Source organism: Neomonachus schauinslandi, chromosome X (genome assembly GCF_002201575.2).
Source record: "Neomonachus schauinslandi chromosome X, ASM220157v2, whole genome shotgun sequence".
NCBI lineage: Eukaryota > Metazoa > Chordata > Mammalia > Carnivora > Phocidae > Neomonachus > Neomonachus schauinslandi.
In genome coordinates this window covers 22,459,346-22,487,175 of record NC_058419.1, presented here as the reverse complement: position 1 = coordinate 22,487,175, position 27,830 = coordinate 22,459,346, and the positions used below count along the sequence as shown (strand labels likewise).

At 35.7% G+C, this 27,830-nt stretch overlaps 2 pseudogenes; one reads left to right on the top strand and one right to left on the bottom strand.

The window, feature by feature from the left end:
• The first annotated feature begins 884 nt into the window (after positions 1-884).
• LOC110577324 lies at positions 885-1,969 on the top strand (annotated as a pseudogene).
• Positions 1,970-12,608: 10,639 nt separating this feature from the next.
• Positions 12,609-27,503, bottom strand: LOC110576097 (annotated as a pseudogene).
• Between the last annotated feature and the right edge of the window lie 327 nt (positions 27,504-27,830).

Sequence of the window (27,830 nt, the reverse complement as noted above, 5' to 3'; positions counted from 1 at the left end):
ATGAAAACCGGAGTACAGAGAAAATCTTGAAAACAGAAAAAAAGGCTATATTATAAAAGGAGAGAAATTTACACAAAATTGTTGTGACCTTCTTATCAGAAACAATGGAGGCCTCATGATTCTAAAATGTTAAAATTCTTTATACAGTGAAAAAATTTCCTATAAATGAAGAAAAATGAAGATTTTTCAGATAAACAAAAGATGAGCGAATTAATTACAAGAATACCCTTAATAAATAATGCTGGAGGAAATTTTTTAGGATAATGGACAACCATATTAGATGGAATCTCAAATCTCCGGGTGGAATAAAAATGCCAGAAATGGTTAATATGTGGTTAAATATAAAAGACTATTTTTTCTCTTAATTTCTATAAAAACAACTGACTTTTCAAAGCTTTTTTTTTTTTGTATTTTGTTTTAAAATACTCATGAGACTAGATATGAAAAACAACAGAACAATTAATGGGGGTAAATGGACCTCAATTCCTATAAGAATCTTACATTTTATGTGAAAGGGTAAAATATTAATTCTAAAAAGGATACACATGTTGATCCCTAGAGAAATCAATAAAAATGCTAAAAAGTAGATGTAATACACCATTAGAAAAAATAAAATAGAATACTAAAGATATTTTAAATCACTTAAAATTAAGGTAGAAATGAATAAGATGATAGACAAACATGAGACAAATACCAATTATACATATGTATATATGTAATATATTTTAATATATAAATACATTTATAAATACATACAAATTTAATTATATATAATTATATTTAATAATTAATAAGATAGTACTAAGTTCTTATATAGCAATAATTATTTTAAATGTAAATGGTTTAAATTCTCCAATCAAAAGGCATTGAATGGCTGAAATGATTTAATAAACATGTGCAAGGCTGGCTTCACAGCCCAAGATGCCCCCAGGGCTGTCTTCCCCTCCACCGTGGGGCACCCCTGGCAGCAGGGTGTGATGGTGGGCATGGGCCAGAGGACTCCTACATGGGTGATGAGGCCCAGAGCAAGAAGGGCATCCTGACCCTGAAGTACCTCATCGAGCATGGTATCATCACCAACTGGGATGACATGGAGATATGGTACCACAACTTCTACAATGATTTGCATGTGGCCCCCAAGCAGCACCCCATGCTACTAACCAAGTCCATCCTGAAGCCCAAGGCCAACCATGTGAAGATGACCCAGATCATGTTTGAGACCTTCAACATCCCACTCATGTAGGTGGCCATCCAGACCATGCTGTCCTGTACTCCTCTCATTATACCACTGGCATTGTGTTGGACTTTGGTGACTGGGTCACCCACACTGTGCATATCTACGAGGGGTACACCCTCCTCCATGCCATCCTGCATCTGGAATTGGCTGGCTGGGACCTGATGGACTACCTCATGAAGATCCTCATGGAGCATGGCTACAGCTTCATCACCATTGCTGAGCAGGAAATTTTGTGTGACATCAAGGAGAAGCTGTGCTACGTTGCCCTGGACTTTGAGCAGGAGATGGCCACTGTGGCTTCCAGCTCCTCCCTGGAGAAGAGTTAGGAGCTGCCAGATGGGCAGGTCATCACGATTGACAATATGCAGTTCTACTTGCCCTGAGGCACTCTTCCAGCCTTCCTTCCTGGGCATGGAATCCTGTGGTATCTGTGAAACTACCTTCAACTCCATCATGAAGTGTGATATAAACATCTGCAAGGACCTCTACACTAACAAAGTGCTGTCTGGTGGGGCCACCATATACCCCAGCATCACTGACAGGATGCAGAAGATCACTGTCCTGGCAGCCAGCACAATGAAGATCAAGATCATCACACCCTCTGAACACAAGTACTCTGTGTGGATCAGCAGCTTCATTCTGGTCTCACTATCCACCTTCCAGCAGATGTGGATCAGCAAGCAGGAGTACCACAAGTAAGGTCTCTTCATCATCCACTGCAAATGCTTTTAGGCAGACTGTTACTTTAGTCACACCCCTTCTTGACAAAACCTAACTTGCACAGAAAACAAAATGAGATTGGCATGGCTTTATGTGTTTTGGTCTTTGACTTTTTAAAATTTCTTTTTATTTTGGGTTTTTTTGCTTTGCTTTATTTTATTTTTCATTTTGTTTTTGGTGATTGACTCAGGATTTAAAGACTAGAACAGTAAAGGTAACAGCGGTTGGTTGGGGAGAGCATCCCCAAAGTGTTACAGTGTGGTCAAGGACTTTATACATTGTTCTTTTTCTAAAATAGTCACTCCAAATATCATGAGATTCATTGTTACAGGAAGTCCCTTGCCTTCCCAAAAGCCACTCCATTTCTCCCTGAGATAGAAAGGCCAGTACTTGTGGAGTTCACACAGGAGAGGGTGATAGCATTGCTTTTGTGTAAATTATGCAGTCCATTAAAAAAAATCTTCATTTTAATACTTGTTATTTTTGTTTTATTTTGAATGGTCTGCCATCATGGCCCCCTTCTATGCCCCCCCTCCCCACAACTTGAGATGTATGAAGGCTTTTGGTCTCCCTGGGTGTATGGTTGAGGCATGGAAGCTGCCAGGGCTTACCAGTACACTGACTCACTGACTTGAGACCAGTTCAATAAAGTGCACATCTTAACGAAAAGAAAAAAACAAGGTCCAACTATATGCTGTATATAAGAGACTCACTTGAGCTTTAAGGATATATAGATATAAGGATAGATAGATAGATGATAGATAGATAGATAGATAGATAGATAGATAGATAGATAGATAGGTAGATATTAGCTCAAAGAGAAGGGATGGAAAAAGATAACCTATGTAAATGAAAACTAAAAGACAAAAAAGATAGTTATATCAGACAAGACATACCTCAAGTCAAAAACTATAAGAGACAAAGAAGACCATTATACTATGATAAAGGAATAAATACATTGAGAGCATAAAACAGTTGCAAATATATGTGCACTCAATATCAGAGATGACAAATATATTAAACAAATACTAACAGTATTGAAGGGGGAAATAGAAAAATACAATAATAATGGGCGCCTGGGTGGCTCAGTCGTTGGGTGTCTGCCTTCAGCTCAGATAATGGTCCCAGGGTCCTGGGATTGAGCCCCACATCAGGCTCCCTGCTTGGCGGGAAGCCTCCTTCTCCCTCTCCCACTCCCCCTGCTTGTGTTCCCTCTCTCGCTGTGTCTCTTTCTGTCAAATAAATAAATAAAATCTTAAAAAAAAAAGAAAAATACAGTAATGGTAGACGTCTTCAATACCCCATTTTCAACAATGGGTAGATCATCCAGACATAAAATCAATAAGGAAACATTGGACTTCAACCATACTTTAGATCATGTAAACCTAATAAACATAAAGATCATTCCTTCCAACAGCAGTAAAATATACACACTTCTTAAGTACTCATGGAACATTCTCTGGCACAGATAATATGCTAGCTCACAAAACAAGTCTTAGCAAATTTAAAAAGATTTAAATCATGCCAACTGTCTTTTCTAACCACAATGGTATGAAACTAAAATTCAATAACAGAAATAAAACTTGAAAATCTACAAATATGTGGAAATTGAATAACACATTTCTGAACAACCAACGGTTCAAAGAAGAAACCAAAGGGAAACTTAAAAAAACGTTTGAAACAAACAAAAATGGAAGTACAACATCTCAAAACTTATGGGATGCACCATAAACAGTTCTAAGAGGGAAGTTCATAGTGATAAATGCATATGCTAAGAAAAAATAAATATCTCAAATAAACAACCTAACTTTACACCTCAAGGAATTAGGAGAACAAACTAAACCCAAAGTTAGCATAAGAAAGAAAATAATGTGTAAAACAGAAATAAATGAAATAGAGAATAAGAAAACAGTATAAGTTGGCTAATTGAATTTAAATTAAAAAAAGAAAAAGAAAAGAATAGAAAATACCAAAGACACTGGGTTGGCTTATTAAAAAATAAACAAAACTGACAAACCTCTAGATACACTTACCAAGAAAAAAAGAGGACTCAAATAATAAAATATAATGGAAGAGATGTTACAACAGAAATAGAGTATCATGAGAGACTGTTATGAAAAAATTTATGCCACCAAATTAGAGAACATAAATTCCTAGAAACATACAATCTACTAGGACTGAAACATGAAGAAATAGAAAATCTGAACAGACTAATAAAGAGTAAGGAGATTGAATCAGTAATCAAAATCCTCCCAAGAAAAAAAAGCCCAGGACTTCACAGGTGAATTCTACCACACTTAAAGAACAGTTGATGTCAATCCTTCTTAAAATCTTCTAAAAATTCGAAGAGGAGGGAAAACTCTAATATTCATTTTACAAGGCCAGCATTACCTTGATACCAAAGTCAGATAAGGGCACTACAAGAAAAGAAAACTATATGCCAACATCCCTGATGAATATTGATGCAAAAATTTTCAACAAAATATAGAAACAAATTCAAGGGCACATTGAAGGGATCATACAAAAATATGAAAATAAAATTAAATTAAAGGATCATACAACATGATCAACTGGAATTTATCTCTGGGATGGAAGAATGGTTCAATGCATGTAAATCAATAAATGTGATACCACATTAATAGAATGAAAGATAAAATGAAAGATAAAAAACATATGATCATCTCAATAGATGAGGAAAAAGCTATTTTACAAAAGTGAACATCCTTTCATGACAAAAATTCTAATAAAATAGTTATAGAAATAATATACATTAATATAATAAAGGCCATATAGGACAAGCCCACAGCTAACATCATACTTATTAGTAAAAAAGCTGAAAGCTTTACCCCTAAGATCAGGAAAAAGATAATGATGACCACTCTCACCACTTCCATTCAACATAATACTGGATGTCCTGCACAGAACAATTAGGGAAAAAATATTAAGAGGGTCCAAATGAGAAAAGGATTAGTCGAATTTATCTCCAGTTCACATAATCTTAAATATGCAAAACCTTAAAAATTAAAAAAAAAAATGGGGGCGCCTGGGTGGCTCAGTTGGTTAGGCGACTGCCTTCAGCTCAGGTCATGATCCTGGAGTCCCTGGATCGAGTCCCGCATCGGGCTCCCTGCTCGGCAGGGAGTCTGCTTCTCCCTCTGACCCTCCCCCCTCTCATGTGCTCTCTCTCATTCTCTCTCTCTCAAATAAATAAATAAAATCTTAAAAAAAAAAATTAAAAAAAAGTTAGGACTAACAAATAAATTCAGTAAAGCTGCAGGACACAAACTTAATATACAAAAATCATTTCTATTTCTATATGCTATCAATGAGCTAACCAAAAATAAGATTAAGAAACCAATTTTATTGGGGCGCCTGGGTGGCTCAGTTGGTTAAGCGACTGCCTTCGGCTCAGGTCATGATCCTGGAGTCCCTGGATCGAGTCCCGCATCGGGCTCCCTGCTCAGCAGGGAGCCTGCTTCTGCCTCTGACCCTCCCCCCTCTCATGTGCTCTCCCTCTCTCATTCTCTCTGTCTCAAATAAATAAATAAATAAATAAATAATCTTTAAAGAAACCAATTTTATTTATAATAGCATTAAAGTCTCTGCTGGTCTTGGAAGCTCCTTGCCTTTCCATCCATTCTGAATGACAGCCTTCCTGAATAAAGTATCTTTGGCTGCATGTTCTTCTCATTTAGTTCCCTGAATATGTCTTGCTAGCCCTTTCTGGCTTGCCAGGTCTCTGTGGACAGGTCTGACATTATTCTGATGTTCCTCCCTCTGTACATAAGAAATCTCTTCCCCCTCACTGCTCTCAGGCTTGTTTCCTTGGATCTAAGATTTACTAATTGTACTATTATATGTTGTGGCGTAGGTCTGTTCTCATTGATCTTGGGAGGAGTCCTCTCTGCCTCTTGGACACGAATGCTTGTTTCCTTCCCCAGATTAGGGAAGTTCTCAGCTACAATTTACTCAAGTATATCTTCTAGACCTCTCTCTCTCTCCACCCCCTCAGGGATCCCAATCATTCTGATATTGGAACATTTCATTGAGTCATTAATTTCTCTCAGTTTGATCCCTTGGGCTTTAATCTGTTTTTCCCATACCTCCTCGGTTTCCTTCTTTTTTATCATCTTATCTTCTAGCTCACAAATTCGTTCTGCCTCGTTTACCCTGGCAGTCAGAGGATCCAGTTTAGATTGCATTTCATTCATAACATTTTTAAGTTCGGCCTGATTAGATCTCATTTCTGCCCTTAGAGATTCTATATTGTCATTAATATTTTTCTCACGCATACATAACAACTTCATAATTGTTACTCTGAAGTCTATTTCTGACATCTTGGTTATATCCATATCCATTAGGTCTGTGGCAGAGGCCACAGTCTCTGATTCTTTTCTTTGTTGGGGGTTCCTCCTCTTAGTCATTCTGTTGAGAGGTGGTTGAGGGAATGTACAGAGTCCAAAGTATTAACCACAACCTAAGCAAGATACACCTGCTTTATAGGGAACTTAGGGTTGTCATCCTCTTGTTCTTCCAGCCTGTCTTCTGGGGGAGGGGCCTGCTGGGCTGTTACTCAGGCAACCCTGCTTGGGCAGAGTTGCCCTGCCCCCTGTGGGTGAGGGGATAGGCTCAGTGAAAACCATTTTTTGGGGGGATTTTGTTCTCTGGCAACTTTCCCTGGTGGCTTTCTGTGAGTCAGAGCAGAAGTGACTGCATCCAAACCTCTGTCTCAAAACAGAGAGATCACAGTCTGCTCTTCACTGAGCTCTCCAGGCCACACTGTATGATAGCATTAAAAAGAATAAGATACTTAGGAATAAATTTAACAATAGAGGTTAATAATCTATACACTGAAAACTATAAGACTACAAGGCATTTATGAAAGAAATGAAAGAAGACACAAATAAATGGAAAGTATCCCATGTTTATGGATTGAAAGTATTAATTTTGTTAAATTCTCCATGCTACCCAAAGCAATCTACAAATTCAATATAATTCCTATGGCATTTTTCACAGAAACAGGAAAAAGCAATCTTAAAATTCATATGCTACCAAAAAAGACCCTGAATAGTTGAAGCAATCTTGGGAAAGAACAAAGGTGGAGACATCACACTTCCTCATTTCAAACTGTTATTACAAAGCTATGAAAACTGTATGGTAATGGCATAAAAACAGACACATAAACCAATGGAACAGAATTAAGAGCCCAGGAATAATTCCTCACATATCCAGTCAATTAATGTTTGTCAAGGTTGCCGAAAATGCACAATGGGGAAAGGATAGTCTCTTCAACATCTTTGGCAAAACTGGATAACCACATGCAAAAGAATGAAACTGGATCCTTAACAAAAATTAACTCCAAATGGATTAAAGACTTAAGTGTAATACCCAAAACCATAAAACTCCTAAAAGAGACATAAAGAAAAAGCTACTTGACATGGGTCTTGACAATGAATTTTTGGATATGACACCATAAGCAAGGCAACAAAAGAAAAAAAATCAACCATGGAACTACATAAAATTAAAAATCTTTTCTACAGTAAAGGCAACAATCAAAATGAAAAGGCCATCTTTTGAATGGAAAAAAATATTTGCAAACTGTATATTTGATAAGAGGATAATATCCAAAATATATCGGGAACACCTATGAATCAATAGCAAAGTAACAAATGACACAGTTTAAAAATGGGCAAAGTGTCTGAATAGACATTTCTACAAAGAAGACCTACAAATGGCCACCAGGTATATGAAAAGGTGTTCAACATTAGTAACCATCATGGAATCAAAATCACAATGAGAAATTACCTTACACTTGATAGAATGTCTATTATCAAAAACACAAGAGATAAGTTTTGGCAAGTGTGTAGAGAAAATGGAACCCTTATACAGTTTGTGAGGATGTACATTAGTACAGCTATTATGGAAAACAGTATGAATTCTCCTCAAAAAATTAAAAATAGAAATACCATATGATCTAGCAATCCCACTTCTGGGTATATATCTAAAGGAAATTAAATCAGGATCTCAAACAGATATGTACATTCCCATGTCCACTGCACCATGAATAATGTTATTAACAGTATTAATAATAATGCTATTATGAATAACAATAGCCAAGATATGGAAACAACCTAAATATCTGTTGTTGATAGACAAAGAAAATATTATATATATAAATATAATATATATTATAATAGATATCTATATATCTATGCATTATATATTATTATTACATATCTATTACACTATGTATTTATTATATTACATGTTATATATATATCTATTACAATATATATCTATATGTATCTACATCTACATGTAACATATCTATAATATATGCAATTGAATATAATTTAGTCATAAAAAGAAGAAAATCTTGCCATTTGTGACAACATGGATGAACCTGGAGAACACTATGCTGAGTGAAATAATCCAGACACAGAAAGACAATACTGTATTGTGGAATACTCATAGGTGGAATCAAAATCAAACACCTAAAACCAGAGAGTCAAATGGTGGCTGTCAGGTGCTGGGTGGTGGGGGAAATGGGGAGATATTGGTCAAAGGATACAAAATTTCAGTTATAAGATGAATAAATTCCAGGAGTGTAATGTACATCATGTGCCTATAGTTAATGACATTGTATTATATACTTGAAATTTGTTGAGAAAAATCTTAAGTCTTTTTACCACACACACAAAAAAGATAACTATATGAGATGATGAATGTATTAATTAACTTGATGGTGATAATCATCTTACAGTGCATGTGTATATTAAACCACAATTTTGTTTACCTTAAAAAAGGTACAATGTACAGCCTATATACATATAATTTTGATTTGTCAATCATATTTCATTAAGGCTGAAAGAAAATAAAAATATTTAAATTGGACTCATTTCTTAAATAATGTGTATAAATTTTCAGATAGCTTAATGAATCAAAATTGAAGAATACAACTCTAAAATTTTTAGGAATATAAGAATATAGTATTTATTTAAGAAGATGAATGAGAAAGAATTATGAAAAGACAAAATCGTGGATGTCACTGTCCCTAGAGATATGCGGATTCCAAACTCATTCTCTGAAGCCATCACATCCTCAGTTATAAAACTTCAGTTTTTATAGAGTGTAGAGCACTCTATAAAAGTGGAAGTGGAAGTGACTGCATCCAAACCTCTGTCTCAAAACAGAGAGATCACAATCTGCTCTTCACTGAGCTCTCCAGCCCACACTGTATGATAGCATTAAAAAGAATAAGATACTTAGGAATAAATTTAACAAAAAAAATACTTTTTATACCAAACTCACTTAGGATTAGATTTAATGTTCTTAAATAAAATATTAGATCACCAAATATAGCCACCTATTGATATTTGTCCACATGAATTGAATAAAGGAGAAAAATATGGTTGCCTTAGTAGATACCAGAATTGCATTTTGTAAATTTTACCATTTCCTAATTTTTTTAAAAATAGAAAAATATTTCTAAATTTCTAAAATTTTATGATAGTAACTTTCATAAATTTCTGGTAAATATTATACTTAATTGAGAAATATGGGAATTTTTCTTAATAAAGCAAAAGGAAATATATGAGCACCATGTATCACACTAATATTCCAATACTATTTACTATTTCACTAAGTAATGAAAAATAAATATTCTATACTAGAAAGAAAGAGACAAAACTATGGCTTTTTGCAATTGTGATCATCTACTTAAAAAATCTAATAGAATGATTACAAAATATTTTAGAATTGTCCGGAAAAGTGTGAAATATGAGATTATCATAAAAATAGATTACCTATGCACTTGCAATGGTCAATTTGAAAATATTATAGACATATCTCCTATTCATAACAGTACAATACCATAAAAAATGTGAAACTAAATCTAAGATTAAATTTGAATGACCTAAATGAAAAACAATCTATGAAGTTTTCCTGAGTAAATAGAAAGTCATGGAATATTCCTGCACTGGAAGATTTACTATTATAAAGTTAAAAACTCTACAAATAAATGTATGAATTAAATATAATCCTAATGAAGTTTAGAATACTTTTTGTGGAAAATAACAGACTGATTCATAATTCATCTGAAAAAAGAAAATGGCAGGAATGCTGATGATAATGAAGAGAAAAATAAAGCAGGTTTGTAATACATGTCATGATATATTATAAATATATAGTTTAACAAGCAGTTGAGTTTCAAACTTCAAGTTAGAAATGTAGCTATTCTTAACTCCACTTCCTTCTTTTGAAAAGTATCCCCCAAAATAGTAATAGATAACACTCTATCATCAATTTAAAACAATGTCACAAACTGACACAAAATACAAAACATCTGTGCAATAAGGACAAAAACGAGAGATAATATTTATATGCAGATATAATTTCATATTTACAGTATGATACAGCTTTCTCCAAAAGTAAAATTTAGAGTTATAGTAGACATATGCAATAATAATCTGGATAAGTAGTAATCTAAATAAATAAACCTGAGAACATGAACAATACCAAAGGAGAAATGGGGACTGTTTCTGCAGATCAGATCTTTATGGAAGAAAAGCAAAGGATGTGGAGGTGAAGGAGAAATCATATCAATGGAATATCATGTGTGTATGTGTGTGTGTGTGTGTGTGTGTTTATTAGTTTCCTAGCTGACAAAGAGTGGTGAGCAATGGCAACTTGAAGAAGAAAGGATAATTAGCATTTTCCAGGTCACAATAGAAAAATACTGACTTAACAGGGTTCAACATGATTTCCCACATAATTTTTGAAGGTCAGAATTTGATGAGAGAATTTTCCCCCGGGGAGAAGACATAAATTTGGTAAATAAGTCAATAAACACAAATTTAGGCTAAGGATTGTCCAGAATCACAACTCTCTCATGATAGGAGGAAGGAGACAACGAAGGAAGTGTTACTATGCTAATTTCCTCATCTTTATAATAGTCAATAGATAATATATAGAGTTGAAACATGTAGTTAAAATTAGCCCAGAGCCTGAAAACGAAATTAAGAAAACAAAGTCAGTATACAGTAGCATCAAAAAGAAGAGAAAGGATATTTAGGAATAAATTTGATTAAGGAGGCACAAGACTAGTACACAGAAAACTGTAAAACAGTGTTGAAAAATAAAACAGAACAAAGAGTACCTTAAAAATGAAAATATAAGGAGGGCATGTGTGGTGATGAGCACTGGGTGTTATATGCAACTAATGAATCATTGAACACTACATCAATCAAAAACTAATGCTGTATTATATATATGTTGGCTAATTGAACATAAAAAAAGGAATAAGAAAAAAATATATTCTGTCTGAATGAATTGGAGAACTTGGTATTGCTTAGACAACAGTATTACTGAAAATGATATACAAATTCAACATTAATAATTTAAGATTCATTAAAATCTTAATGGTGGTTTTACAGAAATTGAGAAACATAATCTAAAATTCATAAGGATTTAAAGAGACCTTGGATAACCAAGGCAATCTTGAAAAAGTAGAACAAAGTTGGAAGACTCACACTTCCCAATTTCAAAATTTACAACCAAGTTGTAGCAATCAAAACAGTGTGGTAGTGGCATAAGGATAGGCTTACAGATCCATGGAATAAAATATATATTCCAGAAATAAGTCCATATGTGTACACTCAATCAATTTTCTACTAGGCTGCCAAGAGTATACAATTGGAAGTGTCTTCTTAACAAATGACCTTGGGAAACCTAGATCTCCACATGCAGAAGAATGAAGTTAGATTACTTATAACATATATAAATATTAACTCAAAATGGATTAAAAACAAACTTAAAAACTGACACTATATAAACTTCTTAGAAGAAAACATAAGGGCAAATATTCACGACCTTCAATTTGGCAATGGTTTCTTAGAAATGACACCAAAAGTACATGTAGCAAAAGAAAACATTGTTAAATTGTACTTCATTAAAATTAAATTCTCTTATGCACCAAAGGCCATTGTTCAGAGAGTGAAAAGTCAATCCAAAAAAAAATAGTAAGAAAAGAAAACCCACATATATGATAATGGTTATATAGCCAGAATATATAAACAACTCTGACAACTCAACAACAAAAATAACAAACAACCCAATTAAAAATTGGGCCAAAGCCTTGAATAGATATTTCTCCAAAGAGAATATGCAAATGGAAAATAAACATATTAAAAGATACTGAATATCACTAATCATTAGGGAAATGCAAATCAAAACACGAGATACCTGTTCATATACTTCAGAACGCCTATTATTCAAAAACAGGAAATAACAAGTGTAGGCAAATACGTGAAGAAAAAGAACCCTCATGCTTTGTGGTTGGGAATGTAAAATGAATGGTGCAGCTGCTAACCAAGCATTTTGGTAGTTCCTCAAACATTTAAACATAAAATTAACATATGACCCAGAAATTCCACTCTTAAATATACACCCAAAAGAGTTGAAAGTGGAGACACTGATATTTATACAGCAGTGGTTACAACAATGTGCCACCAAGAGTGAACTGAAACCCAAAATGGCAAAATACTTTTACTAAATATCTTGCTTGAAGAACAATATCACCTCCCACTGGTGTTCCTATGATCTGACATTTAAACTTGTCCCCACCATGTGAGGTTTTTAAAAATCATCTTTTCTAAATGATAAATCTCCCAAACTCCTTAAGACTTTCACAGATAATCCCCATCTGTTTAAAATTGTTCAGAGAAGTCTCAATGGATGCACCAATCCACACAGATAAACACATCAGAAGAAGCTGTGATATTGATGGGGAGTCCCTTTGGAAGCCAGCTATTCCGGTTCTTTCATAAGACTTTCCTCAAGCCCAGAGAAGCAGGTAATGCCCCTAAACAGCACAATTTTCACAAAAAGATTCTTCTGAATTTTAGTGCTACCCTTCATAATGCTGCTGGAGACTGTTTTTGAGAGTCCCAGATTGCGGATACCCAGCTGGTCAGGTGCAAAAAGAATCTCAGGCATCTGGTACAGCTGGTTCTCAATATAGATGACATTTTCAATTGGCTGTTTATATTCTCTCAGTTGGCATGATATCATCTGGCCTCTTACATAGTTCTTTCTCTGGCTCCAAGGCCACATAACACAGCTTCTCTTTGATATCACCCAGTAAGACTTGTCAAATATATGAGGGAAGGTGCTCACACTAGTGAGGAGGAGCCAGGTGATATGCTCTGTGATGTCCTTCCTTGCCATTTAGAGCTTGGTGAGAGCATTAGGTAGGGAATAATCTTCAAAGATAGGGACAGTGTAAGGAACCCCATCCCCACTGTCCACCATTAGTCCCATGACAGAGGTAGAGCTGTATAGCTGTATAGAGCTATACAGCTACCACTGCATGGTTAGACAGATAGAAGGCAGGCACATCGAAGGTCTCAAACATCACTTCTGCTATTTTTTCTCAAATCTCTCTTGGGTCCAAGAAGGATTTAGTCATGAGCACAGCCCATTGATAGGGTTTTACTTCCAGCTCCCACTCAAAAAGATACTTTCAGAGTTTCTCCTTGTCATCATATCCTATTACCAGTCCATACTCATGGGGGTAGTGTAAATGCAAGACATCATACTTGTACAGGGTTTCTTCCCTATAAAGTACTTTTTCTAATAGGCCCCTGACAAAAGCATATTTAATTTTGGATGCCCCATGACAAAACTGATGACATGATGAGGTCCAATCTCTCCAGATATGGCTGCTTTGCAGAGTCTTGGTCCATTGTCAAAAATTATAGCTGGAATATCTAATACATATGTGTTAAATATTTCTACAGTATGCTATTCCAAACTTCAATAAAATAAAGGAAACTTGGTCACTTTGTAAGACAACAAGCACCTCTGGATGTTTTACAACCACAGGATTCCAAAGTTCTCATGTTGACACTCAGGCAGAGCTACCAGGTTGTCCCCAATTCCCCTAAACACACTGTCCTCAACCTGTGAATCTTGCCTCCTTTCAGAGAGCCTAAGGCCCACTGAGGCAATTTCAGGGATGATTTCCCCCTATGTAACAATCTAGCCATAGCAAAAATAGTCCTCAGAGAATATCAGAGAGATTTTAAAGAGTATGGTTTCTGAGCCATATGCATTTCCTGCTTGGTGAAACATAAGCAGAGTAAGGCAAATTATACCTATGAACAGCTTTGATAAACCTGTGAACTTGAAGCAGAGACCAAGCTTTAGTACCAAGTGAAGCTACAAAGCTATGTCCTTGTCCCAGCGAACTGGTTTCTTCTACTCTGTTCATCTGATGTTTATGGGATGATGAAAATACCCTTCCCTTTGTAAGGGGAGAAGCTAAGCACCAGATACAAGTCTGGGTCTGAGTGGGGATTCCTGTAACTCAGTTCCAGCATCACTCAGAACATTTGTCTTTTCCCCTTCTTACAATTATTTTTAAACAACTTTATTGAGACAAATTTCACATACCATAAAATTTACCCATTTAAAGTATATAACATGATGCTTCTTTGTATATCCACTGATAGGTACAAACATAATAGATATCGATTTAGAATATTTTCATCAGCACAAACAGAATCCCATACCCTTCAAACAGCACATCTTCAGACCATTCCCCACAAGCCCTAAGAAACCACTAATATATTTTTGTCTTTATGGATTTATTACCTCTTTTGCATATTATGAATGGAAGCATAAAATATGTTAACTTTTGTGACCAATTTCATTTTCTTTATATACTGTTTTCAAGGTTAATACATTTCTTAGAGAGAGCACATTTTGTTCATCCATTCATCAGTTAACAGACATTTGGATTTTTCCCATCTTTGACTATTAAGAAATATGCTGCTAAAAAAATCTTGAATATGTTTTTGGAAAGACTTATGTTTTCATTTCCCTTGGTTATATATCTAGAAATGGAAAAGCTTGGAAATATGATAATACTATGTTTAATCATTTAAGGAACTTTCAGTCTGTTTTCCAAAGTGTCTGAGGCATTTTACATTCAAACCAGCAGTGTAGGAGAGCTTATACTTTTCCACATGATCACAAACACTAATTAGTATCTGACTTTTTTATTATAGGCATTATATTAAGTATGATATGACATCTCATGGTGGTTTTGATTTATATTTCCTTGATAGCTAAAGATGTCAAGCATCTTCTCATATGTTTATTGGCGATTAGTTTATTGTTTTGGAGAAATATCTATTCAGTTGCTCAGTCCATTTTAAAGTAAGTTTGTAAATTCAAAATGGATGAAAGACCTAAATGTTTCTAAACTCAAAATGGATGAAAGGAATACAGTAAAATCCTAGAGAACATAGGCAGTAACCTCTTTGACATTGGCCTCAGCAACTACTTTCAAGACAGGTCTCTAAAGGCAAGGGAAACAAAAGCAAAAATGAACTTTTGGGACTTCATCAAGATAAAAAGCTTTTGCACAACAAAGGAAACAGTCAACAAAACTGAGAAGCAACCCACAGAATGGGAGAAGATATCTGCAAATAACATTACAGATAAAGGGCTAGTATCCAAGATCTATGAAGAACTTCTCAAACTCAACCCCCAAAAAACAAATAATCAAGTCAAGAAATATGTAGAAGACATGAACAGACACTTCTCCAAAGAAGATATGCAAATGGCTAACCGACACATGAAAAAATGTTCAACATCACTAGCCACCAGGGAAATACAAATCAAAACCACAATGAGATACCTCCTATACCAGTTAGAATGGCAAAAATTAACAAGACAGGAAACAACAAGTGTTGGTGAGGATGTGGAGAAAGGGGAACCCTCTTACATTGTTGGTGGGAATGCAAGCTGGTACAGCCACTCTGTAAAACAGTATGGAGGTTCCTCAAGACATTAATAATAGAGCTACCCTATGACCCAGCAATTGCACTACTAAGAATTTACCCCAAAGATACAGATGTAGTGTAAAGAAGGGGCACATGAACCCCAGTGTTCATAGCAGCAATATCACAATAGCCCCCTGTGGAAGGACCTGAGATGCCCTTCAACAGATGAATGGATAAAGAAGATGTGGTTCATATATACAATGAAATATTACTCAGCCATCAGAAAGGATGAATATCTACCATTTGCATTGGCATGGATGGAACTGGAGGGGATTATGCCAAGTGAAATAAGTCAAGCAGAGAAAGACAATTATCATATGGTTTCACTCATATATGGAACATAAGGAATAGTGCGGAGGACCATGGGGGAAGGGAGGGAAAACTGAATGAGAAGAAATCAGAGAGGGAGACAAACCATGAGAGACTCTGGATTCCAGGAAACAAAATGAGGGTTACAGAAGGGAGAGGGGTGGGGGATGGGGTGACCGGATGATGGGTATTAAGGAGGGCGATGAGCACTGGGTGTTATACGCACTAATGAATCCTTGAACACTACATCAAAAACTAATGATATATTATATGTTGGCTAATTGAACTTAATAAAAATAAATAAATAAAAAATTAAGTTTGTCTTTTTATTATTGAGTCATGATAGTTTTTTATATATGCTAGATAAAACTACCTTCTTAGGGGCACCTGGGTGGCTCAGTCAGTTAAACATCTGCCTTCAGCTCAGGTCATGATCCTGGAGTCCTGGGATGAAGCCCCATATCAGGCTCCTTGCTCAGCAGGGAGCCTGCTTCTCCCTCTCTCTCTGCTCCCCTGCTCCTGCTCTCTCTCTATCTCAAATAAATAAATAAAATCTTTAAAAAAACCTACCTTATCAGATATATGATATTCAAATATTTTCCTCATTCTGTGAGTTGTCTTTTCACTTTCTTGATAGTGTCTTTCAAATCACAAGCATTTGTATTTTTTTAAGATTTTTATTTATCTATTTGAGAGAGAGAAAGCAGGAGCGGGGGGAGGGGCAGAAGGAGAGGGAGAAGCAGACTCCCCACTGAGCAGGGAGCCTGATGTGGAGCTTGATCCCAGGACCCCAAGGTCATGACCTGAGCTGAAGGCAGACACTTAACTGACTGAGCCACTCAGGTGCCCCACAGGCATTTGCATTGGTGATGAACTACAATTTACCTATTTTATCTCTTGCTGCTAGTGTTATCTGCATCATATCTAAGACTCTATTGTCAAATCTGAATTCATGAAGATTTACCCCTATGTTTTCTTCTATGAGATTTACAATTTTAAATCAAACTTTTATGTCTTAATCCATACTTATTTAACTTGGCATATGGTGTGAGGTAAAGGTGCAACTTCATTCTTTTGCATGTGGCTATCCTGAATACAGTAATTTAGAAATAGAATAATATACCATGACCAAGTGGAATTTATTCCAGCAATGCATGGTTGGTTCAAATGAAGAAATCATTCAATATAATATATCATATTAATAAAAGATAAAAACCATATAGTCTCAGTAGAGAAAAAAACATTTGCCCAAATCCAACATCCTTCATAATAGAAACACTCAAAAATGAGTAATAGAATTTAACTTCCTCAAATTCATAAAAGACATCTATGAAAAAATCTATAGCTAGCATTATACATAATAGTGATAGACTGAATGCTTTTCCCTTATATCAGGAACAAAATGAGATGTTCATTCTCACTACTCTTATTCAATATTATACTGAACATTCTTGCTAGGGCTATTAGTCAATAAAATAAACTAAAAGGCCTCCAAATTGGAAAGGAGGATATAAAATTATATGCATTTACAGATAACATAATTCTATATATAGAAAATCCTAAGGAATCCACAAACAAACAAACAAAAAATGTCAGCAAGGTTGTGGAATTAAAAAAAAATCAATATAATCAATATTCAATTAAAAAATCAATATAATAGTTTTTATTTTATACAAGGCCAATGAACAGTCTGAAAATGCATTTACAAGCAGGAATAGAAGGATTTCAACTGGAAGAGAAAAGAACATAAACAGAAACCATGGCAGATAGGTGTTGTGACTATTTGTAATATAGTAGTAAGTGCTATGTTGTACTGCCCAGTTCCCACCATTAAGAACCAATGTATTTTTATCTCCCAGCTGCCGGGAGTGTTGCCTGCTGATGACTCACAGCCAGGGATCTTCCTAGATACTCTTCTCAGCTAATGGGAGCTAAATTGCCTAAGGTTGTGTTGCGTCGCCGGGAGCAGCCTGCACCCAGTGACTGGTCAATGAGGGAGGTATTGTCCTAGCCCCCTTGATCCAAATTGCATGAACTGTGAAGGCCCATACCAGGTCAATTGCTCCCCATGGGATTAGCTGAAGCTCGTTGTGCAAATAAACCACACAGTTCAATTTATGACTGCTCAGTTTTGCTACCCTCACTCCCTTCTATGTATTGTCAATAGCACTCACCAACATACTCTCTGAATGCAAATATCAGTCTTAATGCCCATATCCTAGAAAACATAACTTAAAAGGGTTTGCCTCTGAAGTAATTTGAGGAAGCAGAATCTAAAATGGAATTTTGAATCTTAATAATTCACTGGCCAGGAGGCAATGGCCCCACAGATGGTATCTATCATGCTCTAAAGGTGCAGTTGTAAAAGAAAAATAATCTCACCAGTGATGGGCTGGAATCAGATATACTAATGAGAAGGAATACACTGGTGGGTGCTGTATCTCAGGATTCTGAGAAGTTTGGGGAAAGCAGTAATTATAAGGACAACGGAATTTGATGGCTCCTGTTGAGTAACACCATTACATTGGAGAAAGACAATGAAAGGTAATTAATCAACAATATAATGCAAAGTGCAAAAGTGAGGACCTCTTTGACAGTTTCTAAAGAGACTCTCATCTCTCACATCCAGAGAACAAAAATAAGAATCAGGTTCAGAATTTAATTATAAGCGTAGTGGGGTTCCAGATATGTTTTAACTCTCAGCCTTTGCATGGCTGCTATGTTAAGGTCAGGGCCCTATTTGGGAAGGAGTGAGGCCCTGAGATATAAGATGGAGACATCCAAAGAAACAGACTTAAAAATCTTGAATCACCATATTGCACTGAAACATATGATTCGGCAAAGGTAGTCCACTGCTCCCTGTTACAGTCTGACACCTTTCTTCTTTTGAGATGATGTGGAGGTCTCTGCATTAGAAAACTTCAAAGGTCCCTTCAGGCTTTTTTGTTAATGAATTTATTTATTTATTTATTTATATTTAAATTTTATTAATTAATATGTAATGTATTATTAGTTTCAGAGGTAGAGGTCAGTGATTCATCAGTCTCATATAATACCCAGTACTCATTACATCACATGCCCTCCTTCAGGCTTTATCTACAATAGTGCTTCTGGCCAGTGAGACAAATAACTGTAGTCAAATCACAACATAATTTGAACAAGGAAGGGGTGGGCCTGTTAACATCAGTTTTAATAACAAAGCAGTAACTCTGGAAGGTGGTGCTAATGCACTTCTAAGATGGTTCTTGGGGAAAAAAAAAAGATGGCCCTTGAAGCTTAGGCAATGTGATGGCCCATCCTAGATAATGAAGAAATAAATGAATTCCCATGTAAGACAGTAGAAGGGATCAAAAGTTTTAGAAAAGTAGGACTGCCAGAGTATGTATACCATATAGAGATGATAAAAATCTACCAACCAACTATGTTCTCTGGGAGGGTTTTATTTTTCAAAATAATAAATCTGCTGGTGAGAAGGACACCAGCATTGTTGACAATCTTTTGGATATCCTCCAAAGGTCATGGCTGCTGGTAAGAGATGCTGTTATAGAATGGGGCTCCTTGATAGCAATGCCAATGATAGGTGGCTGAAATAACAAAGGCTAAGTGAAAACATTTATATGTAAGAAGTAAAGTAGGCATAATAAGCAGAATAAATAGCAAGTTAATAGTTTCATCCAGGGAAGGCTGTCCCAAAAAGAACTATAAAGATGGTTAATACTTTTGGAGATTGCCCTTTTGGAAATGGAAATATCATAAAAGTAAAAAGTGAATAATAGAGGCGGAACATGGGAAGATAGTGCAATAGGAGAATCCTAAGCTCACCTCCCCCCATGGATATGCCTAGATAAAAAAGCCACATCAATATAACTAACCCAGAAAACAAACTGAAGACTGGCAGAAACAGACTCTCCACAGTTAATCATAGAGAGGCATATTAAACATCACAGGAAAGGTAGTGTCTTGAATTGGAACCAAGCTAACTTGCAAATAACCACATATGGGAGTGGCACCATGAGCAAAAAAAAAGGGGGTGGGGAATGGAACAGACTCCACACTAGGCACCCCACACAAGAAGGACCCACACTGGGAAGATGAGTACCCATTGTATTTGGCTGTGAATACCAGAGCGGCTTAACTCTGCAAGTTTTTACAATTAGTAGGGCTTAACACTAGTAAATTTAAAAATCTCTGGGTCACCTTTGGTAGAGCTAGAGGGTGAGAGAAAATTGAGTCCTCACCCTTAAAGAGACAGCATAACAAACAACCCTGCCAAGAAACAGCATAGAAGCAGCAATTGGAAAAATTCCTGGGTTATACATGAAGATTAATTTACTAATCTCAGAACATGTGCTTGAGAGGCAGGGATTTTTAGAAAACATCTCCAGAAAAAAAGAAAAGAGCAGGTTAGCACGATTTATCTCTACCTATCCAGCCTAGATACCTACACACCTGCAGGAATCAGCATGAACACTCACCACCTAGCTTGCAAATACTGCATGCCCTGCCCCTCATATTCTTTTGCAGACTGCCCCATCCAACCCACCCCACTGGACAAGATTATGTCCAAGGTGGCTCCTGTCATGTTTTATTCTGTAAGAAGCCCTGAAAGTGGCCAACACCACTGCAAAGTGACTCTTGCCCTAGAGAAAGAGAAAGATAATCACACACACCAGTTCCACTGTAGCCCAAGCAATGAGCTAGGAGGAGACATCTGATTTGACTGCCAGCCCCACCCACCAATACATACCTCACAGGAGGCAGCACAAAGAGAGAGCTCTGTAAATTGGGGTCACTGCAAACCCAACAGTTTGGGGAGCAGACATCTCGTCTGACTACAGACCCTGCACACCAGTGAAAGGCTCTCAGGGGACAAGGCAAAGAGAGTCCCCTGCAGTTTGGTGTGACCACAGTTACAGCAAATGAACTGAGAGAAGTATTTGACCATACTATAAATCCAAGGCAGCCCAAACTGGCCCCTTAACTGCAAAGAGATGAAACCTGCCCAAAACAGGCTAAAAGGGCCATTACAGCCAACTGGACTGAATGCAAACACACCTCAACCACAATAGTAGGGCACATACAATACACAAACAAGGCACCCCTACAGTGCCAGGAGCTGGTGAACAGCAGACATTACATTACAGGATACTATAAGACCTTTTCTTCATAAGGTCACTACTTTCAAGATCAGGAGGCATAGCTGACATTCCTAATACAAAGAAACAGACATAGAGAGTTAGACAAAATAAGGAGACAGAAGAATATATCCCAAATGAAAGAACAGGACAAAATCACAGCAAAAGACCTAATTGGAATAAATATAAGCAATATTCTTGATAGAGAATCCAAAGAACGTTCACAAAGATACTAGATTTGAGAAAAGAGTGGAGGAGTTCAGTAAGACCTTCAACTGAAATTAAAAGTACACTAAAGAGAATAAACAGTAGATAACAGGGAGCAAAATGGATCAGCAAACTGGGAAGAAAGAGTAATGGAAAGCAACCAAGCTGAACAACAACAACAAATCTTACAAAGAGAGAATACCTTAAGTGAACTCAGGCACATCATGAAGTGTAATAATTTTGCATTATAGGGATCCCAAAAGAAAAAGAGAAGGGGGAAGAAAACTTATCTGAAGAAATAAAAACATCCCTAATCTGAGGAAGGAAACAGACATCCAGATCCACAAGGTACAGAGAGCCCCCAAAAAATGAACCAAAAAAGGTATACGTCAAGACACATAAAAATTAAAATGTCAATTTTAAAAGCAGTGAGAGAAAAGAAAACAGTTATATATAAGGGAAATCTCATAAGGCTATCAGCTTATTTTTCAGTAGAAACTTTGTAGGCCAGAAGGGAGTCGCATGATATACTCAAAGTGCTGAAAGGAAAAAAAAAAAAAAAAACTGCAGCCAAGAATATTCTATCCAACAAGGCTATATGCAGAATAAAAGGAGAGAGAAAAATTTTCCCAGACAAATAAAAGTTAAAGAAATTCATCACCACTAAACCAATTCTATAAGAAATGTTAAAGGGAATTATTTGAGTGGAAAGAAAAGGCCATAGTCAAGAATAAGAAAATTAGGAAAAGAAAAAAATTCAAAGGTACATACAAACATAATAAAAGTAGTAGATTAATCACTTATAAAACTAGTACAGAGGTTAAAGAAGAAAAGCAATAAAATAAATTATATATAAAAATCAGCCAAGTGATTTACAAAATAAAAGGATGTAAAGTAGGACATCATATACATTAAACATGGAGGAGGGTGATCATCATGCTAATAGAGACTGCTATAAACATAACATGTTATATGTAAACCTAATGGTAACCACAGATCAGAAAGCTGTAATAGATACACAAAAAATAAAGAAAAAGGAATCCAAGCATATCACTTAGAAAACTATCAAGCCACAAGGGATGAGTGCAAGAGAAGAAATGAACAGAGAAGAACTGTAAAAACAATCATAAAACACGTAACAAAATGGCAATAGGTATACACCTATCAATAACTACTTTGAATGTAAATGGACTAAATGTTCCAATCAAAACATATAGGGTGATGCAATTGATTTTAAAAAGCAAGACCCATTGATATGCTGCCTATGAGAGACTTATTTCAGACCTAAAGACACATGCAGACTGAAAGTGAAGGGATGGAAAAACATTTATCATTCAAGTGGAAGCAAAAAGAAAGCTGGGGTAGCAATACTTATATCAGACAAAATAGATGTTAAAACACAGACTGTAACAAGAGACAAAGAAGGACACTACATAATCATAAAGGGATGAATCCAACAAGAAGATAAAACAATTGTAAATATTATGCACTTAATATTGGAGCATTAAAATACATAAAGCAACCATAAGAGACATAAAGGAAGAAATTGATGGAAAAAAATAATAGAAGGGGTTTTAACATCCCACTTACATCACTGGATAGATCATCTAGACAGAAAATCAACAAAGAAACATTGGCATTGAATTACACATTAGGCCAGATGGATCTAACAGATACATCTAGAACATTCCATCCAAAAACATTGGAATGCACATTCTTTTCAAGTGGAACATTCTCTAGACTAGATCATGTTAGGCCACATAATAAGTCAAAACAAATTTAAAAAGATTGAAATCTTATCGTGCATCTTTTCAGACACAACGGTGTGAAACTAGAAATCAATCACAAGAAAATTTCTTAAAAGAACACAAATCCTTGGAAGCTAAATAACATGCTACTAAAAAATGAATGGGTTAACCAAGAAATCAAAGAGGAAATTTAAAAAAAAGAGAGATAAATGAAAATGAAAACACAGTGGTCTGAAATCTTTTGGATGCAGTGAAATCTATTCTAACAGGGAAGATTATAGCAATACAGGCCTACTCCAAGAAGCAAAAACAAACAAAAACCCACTCAAATAAAAACCTAATTTTATGCCTAAAGGAGTTAGAAAAAGAAGAAATAAACAAAGCTCAAAGCCAGTAGAAGGAAGGAAATAATAAATATTAGAGCAGAAAAAAATGAAATAGAGACTACTCTTAATCATAGGAAATAAACTGAGGGTTGATGGAGGGGATGGGAGTGGGGGGATGGGGTAACTGGGTGATGGACATTAAGGAGGGCATGTGATGTAATGAGCACTGCGTATTATGGAAGACTGATGAATCACTGAACTCTAGCTCTGAAATTAATAATACATTATATGTTAATTAATTGATTTTAAATTTAAAAATAAATAAATATTGGAAAAAATAAACTGAGAAAATTAAAAAAAAAAAAAAAAAAGAAGAACTCCAACAAACAAAAGTCAAGGACCAGATGGCTTCACAGGTGAATTCTACCATCATCTAAAGAAGAGTTAATATTTTTTTTCTTAAACTATTCCAATAAATTTTTAAAACAGGAAAAAAGTTCCAAATATATTCTACAAGGCCAAGATTACCCTGACACCAAAACCAAATAGAGACAATAAAAAAGGAAAACAATAGTCCAAAATCTCTGATGGACATAGATACAAAAATCTTCAATAAAATATTAGCAAACCAAATCCAACAATATATTAAAAAATTCATCACAATCAAGCAGGATTTATTCCAGGCACCAAGAGTGGTCCAATATTCACAACTAAATCAACATGAAACATCATATTAACAAAAGAAAACATGAAAACCATATAATCACTTCAATAGATGCCAAAAAAGCATTTGACAATATACAACATCCATTCACGATAAAAACTTTCAACAAAGTAAGTTTAGGGGGACCATACCTCAACATAATAAAGGCCATATATGTAAAACCCACAGCTAACATCATACTTAGTGGTGAAAAGCTAATAGCTTTTTCTTTACGATTCAGGAATAAGAATGATGTCCACTCTCACCAATTCTATTAAACATATTACTTAAAGTCTTAGCCACAGCAATCAGACAACAAAAAGAAATAAAAGGCATTCAAATTGGTAAGAAGTAAAACTTTCACTATTTGCTGATGACATGATATATATACAGAAAACCATAAAGACTCCACCAAAAAAACTACTAGAACTGATAAATGAATTCAATAAATTCACAGGATACAAATTAATATACAGAAAGCTGTTGAATTTCTATACACTAATAATGAAATAGCAGAAAGAGAAATTAAGAAAACAATCTCATTTACAATTGCACCAAAACGAATAAAATAACTAGGAATAAACTTAACCAATAAGGTGAAGGACCAGTACTCTGAAAAATATAAAACATTGATTAAAGAAATTGAAGATGACACAAATGGAAAGATATTGCATGCTCATGGATTCAAAGAACCAATATTTTTAAATGTTCATACTACTTAAAGCAATCAACAGATTTAATGAATCCCTATTAAAATATCAAGAATATTTTTCACAGAAGTAGAACAAATAATCCTAAAATTTGTATGGAACCACAATAAGACCCAAAATAGCCAAATCAATATTTAGAAAGAAAAACAAAGCTGGAGGAATCACAATACCAGATTTCAACATATATTACAAAGCTGTATTAATCAAAACAGTATTGTAGTGGCACAAAAATAAACACATAGATCAATGGAACAGAAGAGAGAGCCCAGAAATAAACCCACACATTTATGGTCAACTAATCTACAACAAATGAGTGAGACTATACAATGGGAAAAAGAGAGCGTCTTCAACAAATGGTGCTGGGAAAACTGAACAGCTACATGTAAAAGAATGGAATGGGATCACTTTCTTACACCACAAACAAAAATAAAATAAAAATTGATTAAAGAACTAAATATGAAACTGGAAACCAAAAAAAAAAAAAAAAATCCTTGAAGAAAACTTAGGAAGTAATCACTTTGACATCAGTCATAGAAACATTTTTATACAATTTTTCATATCTCCTTGGCAAGGGAAACAAAAGCAAAATTAAACTATTGGAACTAACCAAAATAAAAAGCTTTTGCTTACTGGAGAAAACCACCAACAAAACATAAAGACTGCCTACTGAATGGGAGAATATATTTAAAATGATATATTTGATAAGGAGTTAATATCCAAAATACATAAAGAACTTATACAATTCAACACTTAAAAACATAATAATACAATTAAAAATGGGCAGAGGACATGGATAGACATTTTTCTAAGACACATGAAAAGATGTGTAATGGCAGTAATTATCAGGGAAATGAAAATCAAAACCACAATGAGATATCACCTCACATATGTCAGAATAGTTAAAAAACAAAACAAAAAATAACAAGTGTTGGTGAAGATATGGAGAAAAAAGAACTCTTGTACATTGTTGATGGGAATGCAAGTTGGTTCAGCCACTATAGAAAATAATATGAAGGTTCTTCAAGAAATTAAAAATAGAATTACCCATGTGATCCAGTAAATCCACCACTAAGAATTTACCTAAAGAAAAGGAAAACAGTAATCCAAAAAAACATATGCACCTCTATGTTTATTACAGTATCACATACAATAGCCAAGATAAGGAAGTAACTCAAGTCTTCATCAATAGATGGATAAATGGATAAGGAAGATGTGAGATCTATATAATGTTAATATAATATAATCTATATATCTATATACATATTATGAGGAATATTATATATATAATGGAATACTACTCAGCCATAAAAAAAATGAAATTTTGCCATTTGCAATGCCATAGATGGATCTAGAAGATATAATAAATACCAAGTGAAATAAGCTAGTCAGAGAAAGGCAAATATTATATGATTTCACTCATATGTGGCCTTTTAGAAACAAAACAAAGGAACAAAGAAAAAAAGAGATAAACAAAACCAGACACAAATATAAAGAACAAACTGGTGGTTGCTAGAGGGGAGATGGGTGAGGGAATAGGTGAAACAGATGAAGTAGAGTAAGAGTACATTTATCATGATGATCACTGACTAATGTACACAATTATTCAATCATTATATTGTATACCTGAAGTGAATATAACACTGTATGTTAATTATACTGGAATTTAAAAAGTGAATAATGGAGGTAACCATTAAAAAGGAAAAAAAATGAAAATTTTAGAAATATAAAAATAAAATATAAATTACTAGATGGGGATTTTGGGGAATATGGTGGAATAGGAGAACCCCAAGCTCACCCTGAGCCACATTTACAACTCAATATCACTCACATCAGAGTAAATAAACTGGAGAGTGACATGAAGTTCAGCAGAACAAACTCCACAACTAAATTTAGAGAAGAAACCACATCTGAGAGTTTAGGAAGGCCAGAAACAGTGGTCTGGAGCTGGCCACAGGAGATAGGGAGCTGCAAGAACAGAGAGGGGAAAGCACCAGGGAGTCCACACAAGGAAATGAATCCCCATAACGTCTGGCCTTCAAAACCAGAGGGGCTGAAATCCATGATTTTATATAACCAGCAGGAGTTGGAGCCTGGAGCATTAAAAGTCAGCTGACTCAGCACTGAGCAAGCTAGTAGGGCTAGGGATAGCTGGGACCCTGCCCTTAAAGAGATAACAGTCCACAGAGAGGCAACATAGAAGCCACAGCTTGCACAAAGCATGGGACAAACAGGAGCTCTATCTGCTTAAATGGATTTTGGAGCATGTTGGGAGACTTTTCTGGGAACAAAGGAGCTGATGTGCCATTTTCCTCCCCTGCTCCCCAGCATAAACACAGAGCTACCTGCGGGAAGTAGTGCTACACATACACTTGCTACCTAACCTGCTAGCAGTGTGCCCCACCTGAGTTCTTGTGAACACCTGCTCACTCCAAGCCTGCAGGCCTTGGTCCTGGAATCAAAGCAAAATTTTTTAGAGCCACATGTGACCATCCCAGCTGACCAGGACCAATGGCTGCTGCACACTGTGCCCCAGTTGCTGCCACTGCCACAAGCCTCATCCCTAGAGGCCACCAAGCTTCAGAGGATCCAGCCTAGGACTAGCAGCTCAGCACAAATTTTGCTAACTCCATGTGCACCACACCCAGTTGCCCCACACACAGACACCCTGCATTCCAGGCCACCACCACTGTCTCCAGATACAGCTACCTTGCACACAGACACTACACCCTTCACACAGCTGCTGCATGCCCCAGGCCACCACCATCTCTGTGCACTGTACTCCTGGCCACCACAGCCACTAACGCTTACCATGCCCATAGCCACCACTGTACTGTGTCCTTGGTGGCCACCACACTTGGGGTATCTGGCCTAGGCTAGAAGCTCAG